This window comes from Sinocyclocheilus grahami, unplaced genomic scaffold (genome assembly GCF_001515645.1).
Source record: "Sinocyclocheilus grahami isolate Dianchi unplaced genomic scaffold, SAMN03320097.WGS_v1.1 scaffold2366.1, whole genome shotgun sequence".
NCBI lineage: Eukaryota > Metazoa > Chordata > Actinopteri > Cypriniformes > Cyprinidae > Sinocyclocheilus > Sinocyclocheilus grahami.
The window spans coordinates 81,821-93,873 of NW_015507545.1; the positions used below are offsets into that span (position 1 = coordinate 81,821).

At 36.8% G+C, this 12,053-nt stretch overlaps 1 pseudogene; it reads right to left on the reverse strand.

Moving 5' to 3' along the window:
• Positions 1-2,910: 2,910 nt before the first annotated feature.
• LOC107574866 (palmitoyltransferase ZDHHC15-like) overlaps positions 2,911-12,053 on the reverse strand; it is a 9,908-nt pseudogene continuing 765 nt past the window's right edge.

Below are 12,053 nucleotides of genomic sequence, written 5' to 3' on the forward strand. Positions count from 1 at the left end.
TAAAGTATTGAAAGACTTATAACATTTAATCATCAGACAGAACTTTCAAACAATACATATTTTGCACCATTGGAAAAACATTGGCATGTAAACTTAAACATGTAGTGGATATGGAGTTAAAAGAAAGTGTTTGAGCACATACACAGTCAAAAGAAGCAATGATCGCCCTCAGATTAGGGGCAGTGTAAATCAAACAATAAGCATTGGCTAATAAGGATCCTCATAAGTGAGAACCATATGATAGGCATATCAATTATTTATGCAGACAATTACAGTATCTGAAGACGGCCACACAAACGGGACTCAAACATACCTTTCAAACTTCAAATTCAAAAGGATTACTCGCCCACTTACAATACAATACCATACTGCGATGCCATATCTACTTCTTTTGCACTAGAGGAAAACAAGGTAATAGTTTACACAGGACAGTCTCATCATCTGAAAACAGCCTGTGTTTATGGATTTTACGGTAATACATTAAACAGATTTTGTATTAGGTATAACAAGTCTTAAACAATACTGACCTCAGCAGTCTCTTCCTAAATATTTACAGGGAGAGAGAGGTATCAAAATGTCTTTATATTGCATCACAATGCAAAAGAAAGCAGGTAAATCCAAACCGCTCGCTATTGGCCACAGGAAAACAGTCACAGTCTGAATCAGTCATTTAAGATTAAAACAAGCTCAATAAAAATATCAGCCAAAGACAGTGATATACAGAGGAGAAATGCATAGGATTGACTTCGTACCAACTCAGTATGGAGACTTGTATTAATGGTGGCAACACACACACACACACACGAGACAGAGGAAGAGCTCTCTGTTTAAATTGGGTGACCGTCTCGAAACCTGTCCATGTCATACTTCACCCCAAAATCAAAAGAAAAAGGGAATTCATAAAAGGAATTATATTGTGCATGATAAACAAGAAACCTGTTTTATTTTGTGATATTATAATTAAGCACCTTTCCCCTCCAGTTCTCATTACTGTAATGCATCCAGATATTTTAATTTGTAGTTTTGCTGCAAGTCTCAGTTCTTAGTTATTCTCAACAGTTATTCTTATTAAATTCTTGTTATTGCTTACAAATTCGATTTTTTATTGTTATTTGATTCATTTATTTATTTATCGTGCTGCTTTTAATTAGAGATTAAAAGGTAGGATAGCAAGTACTACCAAAAAGTATAAATACAAGTTTTGCATTTTCGCAGGTTTTCATATATAAATATAAAAAATTATATGGTCATGAATGTCACGATCGCTACTGTCAGGAGCACGGAGCGAGGAACGAGGAGACGAGGAGTAAACTTCAAACGAACAGACTTTAATAAACATCCAAGGAACCAGGAACACACATGTAGCAGGGAAAGACGAACATTCAATACCAGACGACGAAACTCAGAACAAGACTCAATATAAATACACATGACTTGACGAGGGGATGACGAGACACACCTGGAACTAATGAACAATCAAACACATGGGAAAACTAGGTCAGGGCAGGTTCATCACCTTCCCTGGCCACAGAAGATTCCTCCACATAAAGGAGTTCTACGAGATTGCAGGTAACACGAACTACAGATTACAATAATAAAGTGTTGCATTAGCACAGTCAGAGTAGGACACTCGTTATTTTGTGTTACAGCTTTCCCTAATGTCATTGGTGCAGTGGATTGCATCCATATCCGTAACATGAGGGAGATTATGTTAACAGGAAATCCTTCCACAGTATCATTGTTCAGGTAGGAATGATTTATGGTTACTGTCAGCTAGATAAATGATAAATGAAAAGATAAATTAATTCTGTGCATAAAATGACCTTAATCATGACCTTCTGGAGTCCAGCAACACAGTCCCATCATTGGCAGAAGTGCACTCCACTGCTGCAGATGCGCCTTCCTTTCTTTGCGTAATACAACTTTAGTTCCGTTTAAAAAAAAGGCTGTGAAGAGTTAAGATCTTGGCAAAGGAGTAAAAAATTATATGGTCATGAATGTCACGATCGCTACTGTCAGGAGCACGGAGCGAGGAACGAGGAGACGAGGAGTAAACTTCAAACGAACAGACTTTAATAAACATCCAAGGAACCAGGAACACACATGTAGCAGGGAAAGACGAACATTCAATACCAGACGACGAAACTCAGAACAAGACTCAATATAAATACACATGACTTGACGAGGGGATGACGAGACACACCTGGAACTAATGAACAATCAAACACATGGGAAAACTAGGTCAGGGCAGGCACATGGAGAGGGAAAAACACACAGATACAGTCCAGGGGTGTGACAATGAACAGGCTTAATTTAATCTCACTTTGTTTTGGGGAGAAGTATGATCTGGACATGTCCAAGTTTTCAAACATTTATCCCACTATCTGAAGAGAAAAAAAAAAGATATTGGTATATCATATTTCATCAGAGATGTCCATCTTTTCTCATCAAAGCATGATAATAAACAGTCCAACAGGTCTATGACATCTGGAAATGCCAGTGATTGTCCTGCAGCTCTCCTCTTCATAAAAGATGAGCAATACACTTGATAACATTCAGCACGAGTTCTAAGTAATCAGCATTACAAGAAAATCCTCACTGTTCCCCAATATATTTGGCTCTCTAGAAACAGGCTTTTCTGGAATGATCCAGGATTTGGAATGCAGTCGTCTCATTCCAGGATTGGTGGTTTCTTAAACTACTCATGATGCTAAAGTCAACCAATAAACAGTCCAACAGGTCTATGACATCTGGAAATGCCAGTGATTGTCCTGCAGCTCTCCTCTTCATAAAAGATGAGCAATACACTTGATAACATTCAGCACGAGTTCTAAGTAATCAGCATTACAAGAAAATCCTCACTGTTCCCAATATATTTAGCTCTCTAGAAACAGGCTTTTCTGGAATGATCCAGGATTTGGAATGCAGCCGTCTCATTCCAGGATTGGTGGTTTCTTAAACTACTCATGATGCTAAAGTCAACCAGGATCCTACTAGTCAAATAAATAAGAAACCAATGTTAGTGTTAGAACAAATGAGCAAATAACAGGGAATAGATTCAATACTAGATTATTTCTAGATCTTTATATCGAGTAGTGTTGCCAGGATCACTACTGTGAAGGACCAGATAATTTTGAGGAATGAAAATGCCTAAATGACTTACCCTACATATGAGCTAATAGTAATCGACTAATGCTTGCCTTCACCACTAAAATCCATACTCACAGAGTATTCATGCCCTCCAGTGATTATGATTCCGTCCTAATAATGACTGAAGGTCCATTTTCATCTGAAAATAACATTGGATTGGAGAGAGTTAACACTTGTTTAAAAATCTGCCTAACAGCAGCTTTCTTTGAACAATATAAACTGGAAACACATGACGGTCACACTTACTATTAACTATGACTTTTGCCTAAATAAACTCCTAATTACTGCTTATTAACAGTCAGTAAGGCAGTGGTTACGTTTAGGTATTGGGTAGGATTAGGTATTAGGTATGTTTTTAAGCTTTATAAGTGCTAATAAACAGCCAATAAATAGGCATGCTAACAAGCAACTAGTTAATAGTGAGAACTGGTCCCTATACTAAAGTGTTACCCAAATTACTAAATATCAAATGTTACTGACCCCAAACGTCCATAAACCCTGTATCGTTCAGGTATTGCACTGCACCCGTATTAGATATAGCACCTCTATTTGAAATCCAAATATAGAGCTCCAGACTAACCACTGAGAGCAGTGCCACTAAATATTACATTTTGTCTCATGGAAATGGACAATAAAACACTAAGTTTGAGTTGGAAGGCAGATATGAATGTGTTACCCAAATGACTAAATATCAAATGTTACTGACCCCAAATGTCCATAAACCCTGTATCGTTCAGGTATTGCACTGCACCCGTATTAGATATAGCACCTCTATTTGAAATCCAAATATAGAGCTCCAGACTAACCACTGAGAGCAGTGCCACTAAATATTACATTTTGTCTCATGGAAATGGACAATAAAACACTAAGTTTGAGTTGGAAGGCAGATATAAATTCACTTATAACTGTAAAAACAGTGAAGATCTGTACAATTTGTATTCAGATTTTATTAGCTCAAAACTCAACACTTCCGTGAAGAAAAGCAGTTGCTGTTATTCATGTTGTTACCCAACTGACATACTATATACACTATGCACTTAAACTCACGCACTCATGTCTAGTGTATGACATCTTCTCAAAAGATTAAGACAGTTGGATTCCTCATGATACAAGCCTTCTAAAGAAGCAAAAATAAAAGAATCCACTGCCTACAGACTTGAGCATTTTTAACCAAAAATGATCAGATGTTCCAAAATGACAATGAAGTGCAATTAAGTTGCAGAAGAACTGACATTTAGTGGCACATTTAGTATATCAGATGTGCTTGAAGTACAACATTACATATTACGCTTTAGTTGCAGTATTAAAGATGTATTTCAACTTGAATGCGATCTCACCTGCGCTTTCTTCATCTGATCCACCGTCCTCCATCCATTTCCCCTCGTTGGCCAATAAAGGATTCTCAGATTCACGCAGGGTCCTCAGCGGGAAATAATGCCCATCACCCTGACTATGAGAGACAAACACAACACATGGGAAATATTCACACTAGCAGTCAAACGTTTTTTTAAAGAAGTCTCTTCTGCTCACCAAGTCTGCATCTATTTGATCGAAAGTACAGCAAAATCAGTAAAATATTGATACTGAGCAAGATATTTTTTACTATTTAAAACAACTGTTTTCTATTTGAATATGTTTTAAAATGTAATTTATTCCTGTGATTTCAAAGCTGAATTTTTAGCATCATTACTTCAGTCTTCAGTGTCACATGATCCTTCAGAAATCATTCTAATATTATGATTTGCTGCTCAAAATACATTTATTATTATTATTATTATGTTGAAAACAGCTGAGTAAAATTCTTTCAGGTTTCTTTGATGAAGAAATAGAACAAAGTACAAAAGCATTTACAACAGCATTTATTTGAAACATAAATCCTTTGTAACATTATGTCTTCAGTGTAAATTTTGATCAGTTTAATGCATTCTCTCATCCTTTCAGACTGTGAGCAGTTTTGACATGAGCTCACCTTGTGAACACTGGAATAAACCAGAGCTTTTTATCCTCTCCAAACACCTGCCGGAGGTTTCTGCTGAGCCCAACATTAAAGCCGTTCCTGTCAGGCCCGTTCTGAAACACTGGCGCAGAAAAAGCCTCTGAAAAACAGGAACGTTCCTTGAGGTTAAACAGTCCACACCAGAAATATGAGTCACATAAATCACTTCTGCTAACCAAAGGTCAAGCTCAAAATGTAGCAAGCAGTATGAAGTTTCATGAAGTTTCTGCTTCTTGAAGAAATACAATGAAAGGGTAAAGGAGAACCCAGCAATTCAGCATAAACAGAAAGGCTTTCTTACCTAGCGTGGATCTGTTTTTAGCCAGCAGTGACAGCCAAACAGGAACATGAGACTGACAAAAAACATGAGCGCCACAAACAACAGGAAAAGCACGTGGAATTTCGCAGGGCCATTGGGAAGATCTCCCTAACAAAAAAATGCAAAGAAACTTTTGAAATGTGTATATATTTCACAGTAGCGCAACCCTAAACGTTTTTATTTTTCATAAATACATTTATTGCACCAAACTGTGGCTATAGTCAAAAAAGCAATTATCACTGTACATGCCCTTAAAGGGATCATCATTATTTATAACTTAATTATAATTTTGACTGAACTATCCCTTTAAAGTCTGTGAGCTTGATTTCCTGAAACACTACATTCAAATGTGCGCATCATATCAATAAAGAAATCAGCCAGAGCTTTTCAAGTGCACCAGACCAGATGAGTGAGGTTTAGGGACTAAACACATTTCTGTCATGACAACTCATGGCATGGTAATGTACATGACAATGTTAATGTATTTGGTCTTGGCGAAATAGATCTGCTACGCTGCTGCGGCAGAGCAAGTACCGAGACTTGCTACTGCCAATACATCCACAACATGCTGCTGTGGGCATGTAAGAAATACTGCTGCTGCAAATATAACATACATGAAATAACCCCCATATAGCATATATGAATCACCTCGTAGCAGATCTATACAGGTGGAGCTGGGGAAGGTGGAGGGTTTCTGAAGCGAGCTGCAACTGCTACGGCAAGCACTAGTCATATATTTGAATGTTGAGCAGCGAGCTCATTGGCTACTGATATAGGAGGGAACCAATCAGCTGTGCCATGTGATGATGATGTCATCATTAGGTCAGACTGAGTTAGACCTATCGGACTGTGCCATCTAGAGTTTCATGCCAGAACTCTGTATGTCATTAGGTCAGACTGAGTTAGACCTATCGGACTGTGCCATCTAGAGTTTCATGCCAGAACTCTGTATTAATGTGTTTGTTATTTATGTATGTGTTAGGGGTCTAAATCAGATGGTTCATCACAATATGATATGATACCGATTCTCATAACCAGCGATACGATATTTGCAGATACCTCAAAAATATTCTATATTGATTGATTTATCAATATTATGTTCCTATTTTAAACAACCATCTACATTTTTATTAACTCACAAATGCAACCAAAATATACAACATGAACATTTATCACATCCTGTACCTCAATTGGGACACTCAAAAAAAAAAAAAAAGACCTACACTTTTTTTTTCTCAATAATTAAAAATACATAAATAAATCAGGTCACACATAAGATCAGTAATTTTTAATGGCATGACAGCAGCCAAGGAAGTCTGCTAAAATGTGCAATGTGTAAAATACTGTAAATTCTCATTAGGAAACAACAAATATGTGGTACTCCAGTTGTAGTACCTAATACATTAATGTATTACAAAAATACATTAATGTAGAAACATATATATAAATAATAACAAAAATAAAGCTGTTGAAACTTTATTTTAGACTTTTTTTGGCTGCTACAATGGTCTCAGTGCTAAACATCTTTTCCACAGATTCTACAGAACCAAATTACAAGCAATATAAAAAAAATGCAATGGAACAAAGACACAAATTCAGTAAACGGTGCTTTTCAAGTTTTTCAGGTAGGTCTAAAAGACATTTTCAGGTGCAGAAATGTAATAACTAAATGTAAAATAGCACTGCATAGTCTTCACAGTATAAAGTAAATATAGATTAATCATTATTAATGTTACAAAAGTTATTCAGTCAGAAGCAGTGAGCACTAATTTTTCTTTGACAGCAGCAGGTTTATTATCAAAGCAATAAGCTCCAATAAGTTTTAACAATGCCCCTTGGCTGTTATAAATTCACTGTAAACCACTGTCAAAATAAAGTGCCTATTTATACTACAAATATCAATATTTTATGTGTGTCATCGATATATCGTTAGACATTTGATCGATGTATCAATGGATCGTTACACCCCAGTATGTAAATCACGTGACCAATGACAAATGAAGCTTCACTTTCTGTCCAGTCACGTGCGCGATTCACTTTGCGTGTCGAAATGTTCAATCCCCCAGATCTTACTTTACAAATAAGTTTTAATTCGGATTTATTAAGTTACATGTTAGATACACAGTCATACAAGTAATATGAAGAATACAAATTATTTCAGAAAAATTCAACATTTGTCATATGCAATTCATACGAGTACATTATTCTTCTTTTACATCATATTGATATCTGTACTGGTATTAAATGGCAGTTTAATGGGTAAATGAATTTATCAGAAACTCAACAAACACAAACACACAGTTGTTAGGCTTTTATTTGTGCACGTAACTTGAATCGATCTGTGGAATATGTGGTAGATGCCTCGTCCTATGGAGCGTCTTTCACTGGCTTTTGGCTGCTATATTTTTTATTAACCACCAGATGACGCTGTTTTCGAGACACTCAAAGCTTTGAATTTGTTTCCCGAAACAGTCAGAGGAAAGCCTCAGTGCTTCACGATGCTTCATTTGCCCATCCCTACCTCCTACATATTTCACAGTGCGTGACATGATTTACACACAGCGTGCGTCTTCTACAGGTCGTGCTCAGGTAGCATACATTAGCCGCGTTCGATTTGAAGCAGCGCTGCACAGGATGAGTGTATGACATCAACCGCGAAAGCTTAAGGATCCGTCTGCTCTCTTATCGCTCTCGCGGTACTTCGTCATACACTGATCCTTCTGCGCAGCGGCGCTTCAAGCCGAACGCGCCTAATGTATGCTACCACGACAAAGCACGTATGCGAGAAATTACATCAGAAAAGCGTCAGTACGTTATAATCGGTTATCGGCTATTACTGAACCGATACCGAACCGATACCGAACCGTCCTCATCTGCATCGCGATGCATCGAAGAAACGATTAATTTCGACACCCCTAGCATGTATGCGTTTGAATTACATTAAAACACTTCCGGATGTTACTGTGGTGTATGTGTGTGTTTTAAGTGCTGCTCTGACAGGACTACAGGAATAATCATATTACAGGACTATTGATATTGGTCAAAAACACGTGCATGCTTATAGTTAATACAGTATGAGCTCCATCAAAACTGCTTGCTGTAACTCACCACCCAGAACTTGAGGAAATACTGAAACACTGTTGATGCAATGAACACGCAGTAGATCATGGAGTAAGACAGGAACAGCAGAAAGAACTTATAGCTGGAGAACCCCACACAGTTGTTTACCCTGAAGAGCACATCATACAAAGAGGCCACATATCTAGCATTCCAGACTGTACAAATGTAATGTAATGTTGCTTATGAGATAAGATTAACACAACTGAGAACAATAGATTACTTGACTCATAATATAATAAGTTACCATTTACCATGGACAGTGGTGATCCATTTTCAAAACGCATCTACAAAAACACAGGAACGTAGTGAAATCAGGTCGTGTTGCTCAACAGCATCCTGTAGCTTTAATTAAAATAGGGGTTTTGTGTAGAGAGATCTGTTTTCAGGAACAGGGTTGGTGCGGTGCTGGACTTACGTTTCACAGACGGAGCAGTGGTGACAGCGGTCTGGCTTTATCACCTGACAGCGGTCACAGAACCTGACAGCTAAAGACACGGAGATAAAGAAGATCAGCTGCCCGCGTTCACATCCCATCACATGTTTGACTGGCAAACACTGCCAGGTGTCTGATACCTCCTGACTGAGCGCGCGTGAAGATGGGAAGTTTCTTGGCGATTTCTGTGAGAATCTGCTTCTGAGCATCTGGCCTTTCTTCCATCTCATACCTCTCTTTATCACTGTATGATAAATGGAACTAGATAGAAAAAAATATAGAAAGGAATTCAAAGGAAATTGAAGACTATTAGAAAACCATTAAGATTGTTTTTGCCTTGTGACATTTTAATGACAACCAAGCAATTATCACCTACAGTTGTCATTTTTATTTATTTATTATTATTTTTTTGTAATTCTTAATATTCTTAAAAAGGTGATTCTCATCAAATTCAGGGGCTGGTTACATAACAGATTTAGACTAGTGCTGTCAAACGATTAATCGCATCCAAAATAAAAGTTTTTGTTTACAAAATATGTCTGTGTGTACTGTGTATATTTATTATGTATAAATAAAGACACACACATGCATGTGGGTCAAAGACGAAAAAGGGTTTAAGCATAAACACAGTAAGTGCAATACTGCTTTAAATTGTTGCTGTTTTTCCCCAAAAAATGTAAAAAGTTTTCTGTTTAAATTTATTGCAATTTTGTTTTTGTTTTTCAGAGCAAAAAATAAATATCATACATTTCCCCCTGATTTACAGAAGACACCCACTAAAATATCATTCAGTGTAACAATCTTGTCAGGCATATTTACAACAAAAATCAATTTATGACATATTAAACGACTAATTACTTTCACCTCAAATACTAATTAGTTGTAATTTTACATTTTTGGTTTTGCCCATTTGTCAGTACAAATGTTTTACTCATTTAAAGCACAATCAAATTTAATATGCTCGCTTATTCTTTTATATATTTTAATATGTACACGTCAGAAAAAGCATGTTTGAATTTTTACAAAAATATTATGTTACACTGAATGACAATGTAACATTATTTCGACCAAATTTTAACATTTTATTCTCCAAAAACGTATTTGAAACCTTAAAATTAGACACTTTACTTATATTTAATATGCTTTCTTTGAACATAAAATCACTTTTGTACATTTCTTTTGATGCGGACATCTTAACGTCTTTGACCCATGTAGATATTTAGGAAAAATATGTTATATTTGTATATTAAATATATTTATATATGATATAAATTATATAAATATATACATGTAAATATTTTCAATATATATATTGTATGTGTGTGTATTTATATATTTATATATATATATATATATACACACAGCGCACACACATATATTTCATAAACAAAAACTTTCATTTTGGATGCGATTAATCGCGATTAATCATTTGACAGCACTAATTAAGACTAGTCTTACAAATTAGTCATCTTATTTTTTTTCTTTAAGACTGGTCATACTTTTGTAAAATTCAGTTACATAAAAGCGTAGATTAGTCTAAGTTGAACCCAAAAATAAGACTGATTAATTAAGTATGAGATTGACCGTAATTAGGTTAATTAACCTTTGGATAACTGCTAGTTGGTCAAACTCGTACTTAAGGCACTGAGCACAAACACATCTCAAAAGCAAACATTTGCAAACAATAATGTTTGTCAAATAATATTAATTCCTGTTAGATGTGTGTGTTACACAGAGAATAGTGTGTTGTGTTTTGCAAAAACTGTTCTATGAAAGCTGATAATTAGCGTATGGTTTTGCAGATTTGGTGTGCTTCTGCTGTTTGAGTGTCAGCTTTCAGAAACTGTGTGACAAGTAAAGATTTTGTAAGCAGTAAAAAAATGTTTTTAATTATCATAAAAATGACGCTGAATAAAGTAAGAGTAATCAAAGAAGAGATTTGGGGTAGAATATGAACTGCATGTTTTACTCCCACGTTCTGATTCTTAATAAACACTATTTTAGAAACGAACTCAAAAGCCTTAAGCAGAAACCATAAATCACAGGCACCTTTTTAGACGGTGTAGATGGTGGTCCAATAGGTCCAACAGAACATTATAAAGCACACGTGAAATATCAACAAATACGCCACTGTGGAGAAACACACACGTTATAACTACAAACAGTCATTTTTGTCACACGTTGACGTAGTGCTGGGCGGTATACCGGTTCATACCGAATACCGGTGTTTATTTTTGTTATGATATGAATTTAGAAAATACTGCAGCACCGGTGTATGTCTCTTAAACAACGTTGGGAACGCGCCACTGTTTGAAAGGGGTCTCTTTTCACTGTTGCACTGTGGTGAGGGAACAGCTGTATGTGTTACTAAGCGTGAAAGCTCAGAAACTGAAGCTGTAGAACTAATAGAACGTGATGACACAGAAGAACTCATCCACAATATCACACTGACCGCCACAAATATCCAGCGCCCTCTGCCATCAGCTCCCGCGTCTCACACACACGAGCGCGACTTTAGCACTAGATTGAGCAGCTTTCAGACCCTTTTAGCGGCTTTCTTCCAGAGAATATTCATGCTGACAAACCTAGAGTCTTTTCTGGATAAAGCTTAGCTATGGTTCAGCTGGAGGATTTCTCCAGAGCTGTCCCGCGAGCGCGAGGTCTGGCTTTCCCGGAGAAGTGTCGCCTCTCTCGGCGTCTGTTCTGTGCAGCGAGCGACAGAGAAGCACCGCAGCCGACTCCTCAATAAATGAATACAGCGTTTCCAAGCACCTGTCGCTTACTGAGTGTTAGGAATTATAAATATGAGCGTAGTTCGTTTGTTAATATCACACGCACTTTTTAGTTTGTTGTTTTGTTTAGTTTGTTACTCAGACGCAGACAGTGCGCTGCATGAGACACAAAAGTAATATAGCCACAACAACCGCTCTTTAGTGTAGATGCATGCTGATTTTATCAGACGAGACCGCGATTATAAATGAGAGCGACTCCTGGTTAACATGTATTAAAAGGGGTCGTGTTTAGTCACTATTTAG